We start from the raw sequence: 12,186 nt of genomic DNA on the forward strand, positions 1-12,186 counted from the left end.
ACTGAACGGATATAGACCGGAAAAAAAGGTAATTTGCATTTGATATTTTATCTACAGTTATTAGTTTTAGAATTCCATTTTTTTTCGAGCGAGCTAAGGAGAGAGAGAGCGGGCACGAGAGAGAGAGAGCGATAGCTACAGTGAAGCTTTTGGCTTATAAGAAAAACAACAACGCGGCGGTCTCTTTTAAATTAACCGGGCAAAGGTTGAAATTGCTGCGAATTGCTATTAAAAAAAAAAAGCTGCGAATTTTTAGTGCGAGTGCATACAAGCACGTCTGCTTCATAATACAACACTGAAGCTACCTTTTAGTGAGCAAATGTGTCGCCCTCGCCTTGTGGTGGCTTGGAATTCCAATGGGAATCGGATATGCGTGTTTAGACGTAGGTCGCATGTCCAGAGATCGGATATGTATCGGATTTAAAACCACATTTGGAAGTGGCTCAGATCGGATGCGAAAAAATCGGATCTCGTGTGGATTTTTGTGTTTGCACGTGTGCAACTAATTCCGATCTGTGTCAGATGTGAGCAAAAGATCTGATTTTTTGTGCCATTGTAAACGCAGCCTAAAGGCTTGTCCGGCTTGATCCAGTGCTGCACCAGAGATTGTATATTAAGTCAAGTCACCTTTATTTATATAGCGCTTTTTACAATGCAGATTGTGTCAAAGCAGCTTTACAGTGATAACTGGTATATAATTTTGGCTGCACAGCAGCTCTTAAAGAAAATGGTGTCAATGCAGGCAGATGCAAAGCACTGTCGAATATCAAATGTCAAGTGTCCCCAACTAAGCAAGCCAAAGGCGACAGCGGCAAGGAACCCAAACTCCAACAGGTGACATCAGGTGGCAAACGGGTGGCAAATAGGTGTTAAAAAGGAGAAAAAACCTTAGGAGAAACCAGGCTTAGTCGGGGGGCCAGTTCTCCTCTGGCGAACAGTGCTTTGTTACGATTCAGGTAGCTATCATAAGTCCGATGGGATCGCAACATTCAAAGTATTTATCCCAGTTCCATCCATATTAAAGGGAGATGAGAGGGTCTGTATCTCTTACCATTGGAGAAAGCGTAACGGCTAACTTAATCACGTGCAGCACCTCTCAGCCTATCGTGTAATGGCAGTGACATCAGTCGCAACATTCCCTAGTCTGCCTTCTATTAAAAAAAATACATTTTTATCAAGCTAAAATCTATATATAGTTCCCAACGAAAGTATTGTTTAGTGTAAAACATGCTGAAGATTAGCAAACAGGCTGTCGATTAATTAAATGATTAGCTATTTCCCCACAAAGCTGTTTAATCAGCATAGTGAAGCCTCTCATCCATTGACATCCATTCAAAAAACAGCCTCTTGTCTCCTTCCCTGCGTACCGCCAAAAGCGGAGCGTTAGCATTAGCCGTTACGCTTTTTTGGCTAAAGGTTGCAGGCTTGCCTTCCAGTGGCTTTGGCCGCACAGACCGATCGGGGCTGACTTGAAGCAGTGCATGCTGGTAAGAAATTTTGTCCGACTTGAGACAGCGCCGACGCCATGTGACTCTGACGTATGGCTTCAAAGTACCGCGAGAGGTACATGACAACATAAAACTGATTAAAAAAAACATCCCTGCTGAAAAAACCAGCATATGCTGGTTAAGGTAGGTTTTGGAGCTGGTATGCTGGTTTGAACTGGTTTATGCTGGTCCAGTGCTGGTCTATGCTGGTTCATGCTGGTCCTGAGCTGGTCTTATGCTGGTCCAGTGCTGGTCTATGCTGGTTCATGCTGGTCCTGAGCTGGTCTTATGCTGGTCCAGTGCTGGTCTATGCTGGTTCATGCTGGTCCTGAGCTGGTCCTATGCTGGTCCATGCTGGTCCTGTACCACCTTAACCAGCATATGCTGTTTTTTTCAGCAGGGATGTTTTTTTTATCAGTTTTATGTTGATGAACATGACACAATGTAACATTGTGACTACATTAAAGAGCTTTTACTGTTATAAAATTAAAGATTTGTGAGCATTAGTGGAGCTAAAGGTGTGAGAATAAACACAAAACACACGTGATTGTTGTCACGCGGTGAATCCGGCCAGTCGTAAAACAGCTGTGTCGTCATCAGATCTTGTGCAGCCGCTCTTCTGAAGCTGCGCTGGCCAACTCAGCCGACTGCTCTCGAATCGCTCTCATGGTACTTTGATGCCATACATCACAGTCACGTGGCATCGGCGCTGTCTCAAGTCGGACAAAATTTCTAACCGGCATGCACTGCTTCAAGTCAGCCATCGATCGGTCTGTGCAGTGCTGCATGAAGTCGGACAAGCCTAAAGGCAAGGGAAGCACATGATGACAAAACCAGAAACCTTGACTAAAACTACAAAATAAAAGACATGAAAACATAAACGTGAAGCAAAACCCCAAAACAAAATGTGACAATGAGAAAAAAACGTTTTTTGCAGTTAAAAAATAAGGTCTAATTTACTCATAATTGCATCGATAATTTGTATATTTGTACACGCAGGAAAACCTATCACTGTTTTTTTTTTTACTGCAGAATTCACATGTATGCACATTAATTTGTTCGTAACCTCTTTTGATGTTAATGAATATTAAGTATTCTAAATGAGCACGTGCCTTATTTGCATAAACAAGCCCAAATCTCCATATAAGGGCTTTCCACCAATGTTTCCTTTACAGGCTTTTGTCACTCTCAGCATATATATGACGCTCTCTCAAGACACACTCTTGCCTGAGAGCATAGGCAGCAAGATCCTCGAGCAATACCAAGTGTCCCATCCTCAAAACCAGATAGATTACAGACCTTTTATAAGCCAGCTGCACATTTATGTAGAGGAATCTTGCAGCTCAGTCTATAATGCATCTTTTATTACTTATTTACCATAGCCTATATTCTGTCTATATGATGAAATAATGAAATATCTATGCATACAATTGCATTTTAACATAAGGCCACCCAAAGTGTGATTTTTGCTTAGGTGTGGTTTCACTCACATAACAAAAATAGTTTACTTATATTTGTCTTTGAATATTATGATGGGACAGGATAAAGTATTTTAAGATTAAAAAACTATACACATAACATGGTATTTATTCAGCATTTGTAAGTGTAAAAAATCACTTGTGTAGAGCAGATAGATTCGGCCAAGGATTTTACAGCTGCTGTTGCACTTCACAGTCAGGCATAAAAATAAAATGGCTGCTGGTTGTATATCTTAGGGTGTTGTGGCAGTTGGTTGAACCTTTTGACACTAGTTTTGTCATAGGGCTGCCATAACGTAACAAGGTTCCAGTGGCATATTTATGACACAGAACAAGCAGAACAGGATATAAAATAAACAACACTGTAGAAGTCAAATGGTAGGTACATTTTAGCTATTTACTATCCACAATTCATAAACTAATGTCAGCAATTAACAAATATCACAAAGTAGCTATAGTGACTTCTTGACAGGAAAATGTATAAACATAAGCACTTGAACAAGGCTATGAAACATACTAAAATACCTTGATTTACTACATAAAAAACACCTTGACAGTTTTTGCATATTTTCCTTAATGAACATACTGTATGGTTCCAAGTAATATTTTCTTTATGTTTTTGAAAGATGATTCTTATGTTCAACAAGGCTGTGCTTATTTGATCAAAAATACAGTAAAAACAGTAGTATTATGAAATTTGATTACAATTTATTACAACCTATTTTAATATATTTTAAATGTGTTTTAAATTTTGTAATGACAAAGATCCATTTTCAGTGGCCATTACTTTGTTACATTACTTAAGAAATCATTCTAAAATGCTGATGTGGTACAAAACATTCATTATTAATTGAAAATGGTTGTGTTGCTTAATGAAGTGCTTAATAAAGTGTGGAAGTGTTTTCCCCCCCAAGAGTCTTTGATGATTCATTGATGGCCAGAACGTTTAAAGAAAACATTTAGTTGAATCAGAAATCTTTTGTAACATTATTCTCTTTAGTGTCATTTTTGATCAAATTCTCTCCTTGCTGAATAAAAGTATCAAGTTATTAATAAAAAAAAAATGTGTGTAGGTGGCATGGCTGTGATTATAATATGCGAAAGTCTCTTTCTGGAGGGTGTCCAATCTATTTTCACATGTGGTTTTTCTTGCACTTAATTGTAAGTCACCTGACACACAAAGAGCACTCTTATGCTGCGTTCACGCCACCTCGTATTTACCGGAATCTTGAGATGACAACACGTGACGTTGTATTCGGAGCTGTTCATGTCCTTTGACTGGGAATTATGCGTTTCTATGGCACCACTATCAACACCTAAATTAATCTACAGCGGTCAGGTGGTACAGTGGCCAAGTGGTACATGTGGGAGCTTTCCGAAAACTCCCAGCTTACAAGCTGCAATTACGACCTCTATGAGGACGTGAACGCTTTTTACGAGCCAGAATCTCGTAGTTACAGCAATTACGATATGGCATGAACGCACCTTTAATTCAGTTGATTTCACTGAATACTTAATAGCCAAATCTCGTTGAGTATGAATGCGATCCGAAAATAATCCGCCATGTTGACGTTATCATGTGACCTACAACGTTATCACGAGCGCAACAACTTAAAAGACATGAGTGACAGGTTTAATTCATCTATCTGTAAGTATCTTGATATCTTATTTTGTGGTCTTGTTGAAGAAACAGCTGCCAGTAATTTTGTAATTGTAGTACAACTAATATATTTTGGGTTAAAGTTCTTATTTTTTGTTGAATATGTTGTTAATTTCTTTATTTTATATGCAAAAATGTTCATCCACAAGCAAAAGTGGCATACATTTCATTTGTTTTCCTTTTTTTCTTGTTGAATTAGCTCTAGTTTCATCCCTCAGGCTTATAAATAATAAATACTTTTATGCATTATGATGTATTCAAAATATTTAACCTTATCATCATGCTTTATGTCCGTGTATATAATCTCAAACTATGATGTATACAAACACATGTTTGTTTTTTGTCATTATTATTGTTTATTGTTACCTAGTTCGGTTTTCTTCAGTGTTATCAATGTCTGAAGCCAAAGAAGATATCAGCAGCTGCTCGAAGATCTCGCCTTTGGAGAAGACTGATTTTATACTCAAAAAAATGTAAGTATAACTACTTAAAATTAAGATTACCCCAGAATTCACTGCTTTGCTAGCCCACCCCAACACTTACACACAATGATATTGATAAATGCTGACCAATACTTCATTATATTACTTTTCATTTTACTTCTTTAGTAAAACAAGCAAAACGTAATGTTTTGTCATATGACATAGCTATGCATGAATACACACTAGACAAATACAGCTGATGTGAATACATCTCAATTTACAGTCAATTCATGCAATAATTCATTGCTTAATAAAATATATAAATTTACTGATAATAATAGCATAATTAATAAAAAAAAGTAAAAGAATTAATAAAAGTAATGACAATAAATAAATGCATATACAAGTCAACAACACATGAAACAAAGCTTTATTCAAATTTATTGATCTAACAATCACGTATTTACAATCCTACTGCCATCTCAACACAGCTGTGCCAATTCTGCATCTTTATTCTGATGAAGCAGCTGATGAACACCTTCATCCATCATGTCCCTCACTGCTGCTCTTCTCAGTGGGGACATCGTTGATCCAGAGGATGAGGAAGATGATGATGATGGACCCCTGAACCCCACAACCTTGAAGCAAGAGTGGGAGAAGATGTGCAGGACAATCTGGCTGCTGCTGTGTCTGCTGCAAACATTCATGTGCTCTCCATCAGCATGACTAAATAAACAGATTAAAACATTTTACAAATCATTAATGTCAGCATTTTGTTTCTTGCCATATTTCATTTAATATTTTTACAATTACTTGCTAATTTTTGTCATAGCTTCATTACTTTTGTGGTGTGGTGGGCTAAACCACTGAGCTGGTCAGCAGAAGGTTGCTGGTTCAATCTCTGCAGCATCACCTCCAGTGTGTCCTTGATCAAGTCACTTGACATTTGACATTTGATATTCAACAGTGCTTTGCATCTGCCTACATTGACAGCATTTTGTTTAAGAGCTGCTGTGCAGCCAAAATTCTATACCATTTATCACTGTAAAGCTGCTTTGACACAATCTGCATTGTAAAAAGCGCTATATAAATAAAGGTGACTTGACTTGAGGAGTGATGGAGCGTCTCGTCCATGGCTCTACACCATTTCCAGGACCTGCTGTGGCTCTCCATCCTCAGTGCTCACACCAGTCTGAGGACATTTCACATCCTACAATAATGCACAAATATGATACAAAAGCAGTCATCTTAACAGCACAGTGTCATTTGATTTCTGTATTAGAAGTAACAAAATGTAGCGTCTGGATAGATCCGGCGTAGTCAATCAACTTTGGAAATTTCAGAATGCTTTTAGCCTCCTGAACTGTGCATGTAAATCACGAATCGGCTCCGGCAAGTCCGGGACCAATTGCCCCATTGGCACCTTTGTTACCCCAGTAAAGAAAAACAGAACATATTCTCACCAGCTCCAGAGACTTCAAAGAGTCACCCTGGTGGGACTCAGGGTCATGTGGTCACAGACACTGGCCACAACCCCAAGACACACACACATCTCAGAATTCAGGCCAGCTGATAATACCTAGAATATCAAAATCAACTGCAGGTGGTAGATCCTTCTCCTATTTGGCACCTAAACTCTGGAACAATCTTCCTAGCATTGTTCGGGAAGCAGACACACTCTGTCAGTTTAAATCTAGACTAAAAATGCATCTCTTTAACCTGGCATACACATAACACATTACCAATTTATATTTTCAAATCCGTTAAAGGATTATTAGGCTGCATAAATTAGGTCAGCCGGAACCGGGAACACTTCCTATAACACCTGATGTACTCGTTACATCAGAGGAAGAATGGCATCTACGCTAATATTAGTCTTTCTGTTTATCCCGAGGTTCACCGTAGTCAACCGGATCCGGGCCGTATCCAGGTGAGACCACCTTGACACGACCACAACGCAGCCCTGACGTATCAGCAGAGATTGAGTCAACTAGATCATCCACTGTGAGGGCCTCATCGACACGACAGCCACAACACAGTTCCTCAACAACCGTCCATACCGGCGTGATCCTCAATACGATCCTCAATTGGATGGAACTGAAATAAATACTTTTAATGTTGCGATCCTATTGGACTTATGATAGCAACCTGAATTGTAACAAAGCACTGTTTGCCAGAGGAGAACTGGCACCCCGACTAAGCCTGGTTTCTCCCAAGGTTTTTTTCTCCATTTTAACACCAATTTGCCACTTGTCTGCCACCTAATGTCACCTGATGGAGTTTGGGTTCCTTGCCGCTGTCGCCTCTGGCTTGCTTAGTTGGGGACACTTGACTTGACATTTGATATTCAACAGTGCTTTGATCTGCCTGCATTGACACTATTCTTTAAGAGCTGCTGTGCAGCCAAACAATGTACCAGTTATCAATGTAAAGCTGCTTTGACACAATCTACATTGTAAAAAGCGCTATATAAATAAAGGTGACTTGACTTGACTTGACATACAGACACTCACAAACACACATGGAGATTGTGAATGTACATTTATCCTCCAAATATGACTGTGCCAAAGTGTACCCGTCGCTGTATTTAAAGGTGCATGTATTTATCCCTAGTATATAAGCTTAGCTATGACTGTAGTTGTATTAGTTTTCTTCTAAACGATAAAACTCAAGTATAAACTGTATCTCCCCTTTTATGTCTTTGCCATCTGACAAGTTTGGTCTCATTGTAAAGCTTTCGTTATGCTCTAATTGAAAATGTATGTCACATGACTGTAAAATGCATTCTTCTATTTTTAATGGTACTTTGAAGAAAATGTACTCAGATCTGACACTTCATAAACCATGCAAATTAGGTCATAAATGGAGACAAAGAAAGAGTTTGCCCGCCAAAATCGCACCCTCATCATTGGCTGATGTACCCCAGGAGGCGTTCTGGTCTGTTGTCCTTAAAACACAATGACACGCGTCTCTCATTTGTCTCTCGATTGTCCCTCGCCATTTAACACACGTCTCTCCCGGACGTCTCGGCGACCGCGCTTCCATCACGCGACCCCCTCTTTTCGGGACGACCATCTTTTTGGCAACAAGTTTCTTTTTCAAACCCTCTTGATCCGTCGCCCGAAGTCTTCACTCTTCATCGCCTAGGAAACGGACTCTTTTCCCTTTATTTTCCGGTTATCTTACTCTTAAGTTAAACCCTTGTTTGAAAACCCGCCGAAGAACACCTTCTCGGAAAAGGACCAATCGCTTCAGCCGCACGCACCGAAACTCCTGCAGAAACACGAAACGACCACAGCACCTGAACCTATGCAAGTATAGAACCATTCTTTTCAAAGCGTTTTAAGCTCGATGTGTAAGCTGAGTTTCCTTGCTGGCTCTCAAAGGTTTTAACTGTTCGTAAGTTGCCATTCCTTTGATCAACTCTGTTTTCTTGACTTTACTTTCGCTTTCTATATATGTGTATTGTTTGTGTATGTTTAGTAGTATAGTCTCTGTATCCGTAGTTTCATATATTAAATACATTATATTCATGCTCGATTGTTTTTTTTGCTCATGCAACAAACCCAGGTCACTTTAACGTTTCGATCCAGTATCCTTGCTTTACGCATTGATGCTAGAATAGGAAGTCTTTCTCGTGGCCAGAGAAAAACCTTCCTTTTATAATCGGCTATGAAGAGCTAACGGTTTGCTGGACAAACTAATAGTTTCTCTAAATTATTATCAAACCAGAACTAATCATATATGTAATTGATTATAATTTGTTGTAATTAATTCACAATATATGTATAATTCCCTCTCAGGTCGGTATATGTATTATAATTAATCATAAAGCTTTATGATTTATTATATTCATATATTTCACCCATAAATTAATTAAATACCTGTACAGAATTGCTACAAAAATTATCTTACTTTATATTTTTGTTTCAGGTTTTCCTTTTTTGCTGCAGTCACCTTGTCTTGTAGGTCCTGCTTCACCACAAAGCTCTGCAGCAAATGCACAGAAATCAAGATTCAGAAAAGTGCTGTAATAACTCTGTTTAAATTACAATAATTAAAATAAACTAGACTTTATATTTAAATAGACTTATTCATTTCTGTAGTATCCTCACTCAAAGCCTTTGATGGCAGCATTCCTTCATCACCGGATAAACACACGTGTGATCATCTGTCCCTGTAACATCCAGACAAGATTCAAGTTTCCTCTGAGATTTATGTGCTTAAATCTACATTTACATGTTGATGATGTGTTAACTCTCTTTTTATCCAATACAAATGTTCCTTAATTTAAAAATAGATTAAACTTATGTTTATTTTATGTAGATTTATTTTTTTTTTTACGTTATTTTCATTCATGTAATGTAAGCAGTGTTGACAACAGTGAATTCTACATAATAGCACACTCATACTTAATCCATCACTCATAAGCCATAATACTTAAAGAAGATGTTAAATAAACATTTAATAAGCACCTTTAAGATGTGGTTTAGAATATGTAAATCCACTTCGGAGAATTAAGTTATGTGTGTTTACTAGAACTCCCCTGTTATCATAATAAATCGTGTTTTTACTGTAAAATCACAACTATAGTGTCTAGCATCTTTACACATTCAGCGGTTTACTCTACAGTAGTTCAACAAATGCTATTTTATTACAAGGAACTGTGTTTTTAGTTTTCAATACTCACATTTGAAAGCATCCGCGCCGCTTTTCTCCTCCGTGTTCAATTATGACGTATCCTCTCCCGTGGCCTCCTGGGATAGAAAAGTATCGATCGAGGAACACTTCAGAATCTGGGCGGAAGCAGTAGGCCATGCGGGAACATCTCGACTACTCATTTATGATTACTGAGGTTTCTGACATACTTAATTGCTCGCCTACTGCTTTTTCCCTATTATATAGTAGAGAAGTAGGCGGTTTCGGATGCACTTTAAGTAGACGCACGTCCGCATCTCGCAAGAATTAGTACGTCAACCAGGTAATTTTCGCCTACTCTTTTTGCTTCGGACATACTTATTCGCTCGCCTACTGCTTTTCCCCTACTAAATAGTAGAGAAGTAGGCGGTTTCGGACGCAGCCAGAGTGATGTAGCCAATCAGTATATGGGGATGATTAGGAGGCCATGATGGACAGAGGCCAATGGGCAAATTTGACCAGGATGTCAGGGTTTCACCTCTACTCTTTTTCGAAGGACATCCTGGGATTTTTAAAGACCACAGACAGTCATGACCTCGGTTTAACATCTCATCTGAAGAATGGTGCTTTTTTGACAGTATAGTGTCCCCATCACTATATTGGGGCGTTAGGACCCACACAGACCACAGGGTGAGCACCCCCTGCTGGCCTCACTAACACCTCTTCCAGCAGCAACCTAGTTTTCCCAGGAGGTCTCCCATCCAGGTACTAACCAGGCTCAGCCCTGCTTAACTTGAGTGGGCAACCAGTCTTGGGCTACAGGGTGATATGGCTGCTGGAGTTCAATAGACTACTTTAGACATTCTACTAACTATAAGTAACTGCAACTACATGTCAACTAGCAGTCCAGAGTTGTCTCCTCCAGAAAGAGAGTATTGAGAATATTGTCAGGGTTAAGCTGCAGCAATCCAAGAGAGCCCGCAGGAAGATGATTAAACGGACTTTTAATAAACACAGAGCAGAAACAAAACACTACATGCTATAACACAAAGTTAACACTAGACAAGGAACTGAGGAAAACAAAGGGCTTAAATACACAAGGTAAGCTAATCAACAGAACAGGGAACAGGTGTGAACTATTTAGAAACCATGGAAACTAACTAGTGGAGACACGAGGCTTGTTCAAGATGCATCGGCGCTGCGCAGACTGATCGGCGTATGACATCAAAGTACAGCGAGAGTGATTCAAAAGTATGAGGAGTCATATGCTCTCCAATCGCCCTCGTGGTACTTTGATATCATATGCCGATCGGTCTGCTCAGCGCCGACGCATCTCGAACAAGCCTAGGAACTAGAACTTAACCAAACCAAAACACAATGAAATCAACATACATGTGACAAATATCTGTCAATGCTTTAATTTTATGCTCCTCAACAGACATTCTACTGACTATATAAGTAACTTTGCAGGTACATGTCAACTTATTCTACTAACCCTAACCCAATGGTCTACTAACAGTCAACTAATACTCAAATGAGAGTTAGTTGACATGTAGTTGCAAATTAATGAGACAGTTGACATGTACAGTTTTGAAATCCAGGGATAGAGAAGCACTATTGGCTGTCCATCACACTGTTCAACATCACAATTTGCATGGCGCAATTCCCATTGAAGGATGCAGGATGCCGCACATGAGGCATATTTTGCAGGAAGTGAACAGCATCTCTCCAACACTGCAGTCCAGACACCTGAATCGGCTTGAAGTGTTTTCAACCCAATTATAATGGCCGGCTCCATCATTTGATGAATAACTGCTGCCATGATCAAGAGAAACAAGCCAAATTTACATAGAAAAGAGGTGTTTCATTTCAAATCACTGCAAATCACTGTGCAGTTTGAATTTGTATGTGGTTAGTGAAATATCACATGCAAAAATTGCTCAACTGTTTAGTGAATCACCCCTACATGCCATTAGTATTTAGGGTTATGTTTTATATTTGTGTGAGATATATAATTCTAACCCTCTGTGAACTCATTACCAAATAATTTGATTCCCCTATCGTCTCTGCAGCGAGTCGATCTAGCAATTCCTGAAAACACTGCATTTCAGTCTGTCAATCATAACCTTAAATAATCATTTAAAAGGCAGCTTCCTTTAGCTGTCACAGACACAAAACCTTTTATTCCTGTTTCTTTGGGGAAAGAACCCCTCAGGCGACGTGCAGATGTGAAAGTGGCACATGGAGGCATAAGGTAGCAAGAGATGCTTTGTAAGTGTTTCCAGTATTCCACAGAGCGCTGCTGCACTGAGGCATGTGAACTAGAGTTGGTGGAAATAGGGGGAAGGGTGCTTGATGTCCCATAAACCTATTAATAGACAATGCACCTCCGGGAGAGATGGCACGCTCCACTGCCCTTCACTGAACTATTATAGACAAGTTGGTCCTTTGAGGAAAAGCAATTCTGAGGTAAAGCAGCAAATATAACAAGAAAGGAAGTG

General features: G+C 39.3%; 1 long non-coding RNA gene and 1 pseudogene across 1 annotated transcript; both read right to left on the reverse strand.

The window, feature by feature from the left end:
- Nucleotides 1–6,144: 6,144 nt before the first annotated feature.
- On the reverse strand, nt 6,145–9,334 carry LOC127494724 (uncharacterized). The gene is made up of 3 exons (XR_007924953.1): nt 9,163–9,334; nt 8,963–9,037; nt 6,145–6,257 (listed from the first exon to the last, which is right to left on the reverse strand). It is a non-coding gene; the product is annotated as an uncharacterized LOC127494724 (long non-coding RNA).
- A 1,074-nt stretch (nt 9,335–10,408) lies between these two features.
- LOC127494892 (uncharacterized) lies at nt 10,409–10,525 on the reverse strand (annotated as a pseudogene).
- Nucleotides 10,526–12,186: the final 1,661 nt, after the last annotated feature.

Source organism: Ctenopharyngodon idella, chromosome 14, assembly GCF_019924925.1.
Source record: "Ctenopharyngodon idella isolate HZGC_01 chromosome 14, HZGC01, whole genome shotgun sequence".
Taxonomy (NCBI): Eukaryota; Metazoa; Chordata; class Actinopteri; order Cypriniformes; family Xenocyprididae; genus Ctenopharyngodon; species Ctenopharyngodon idella.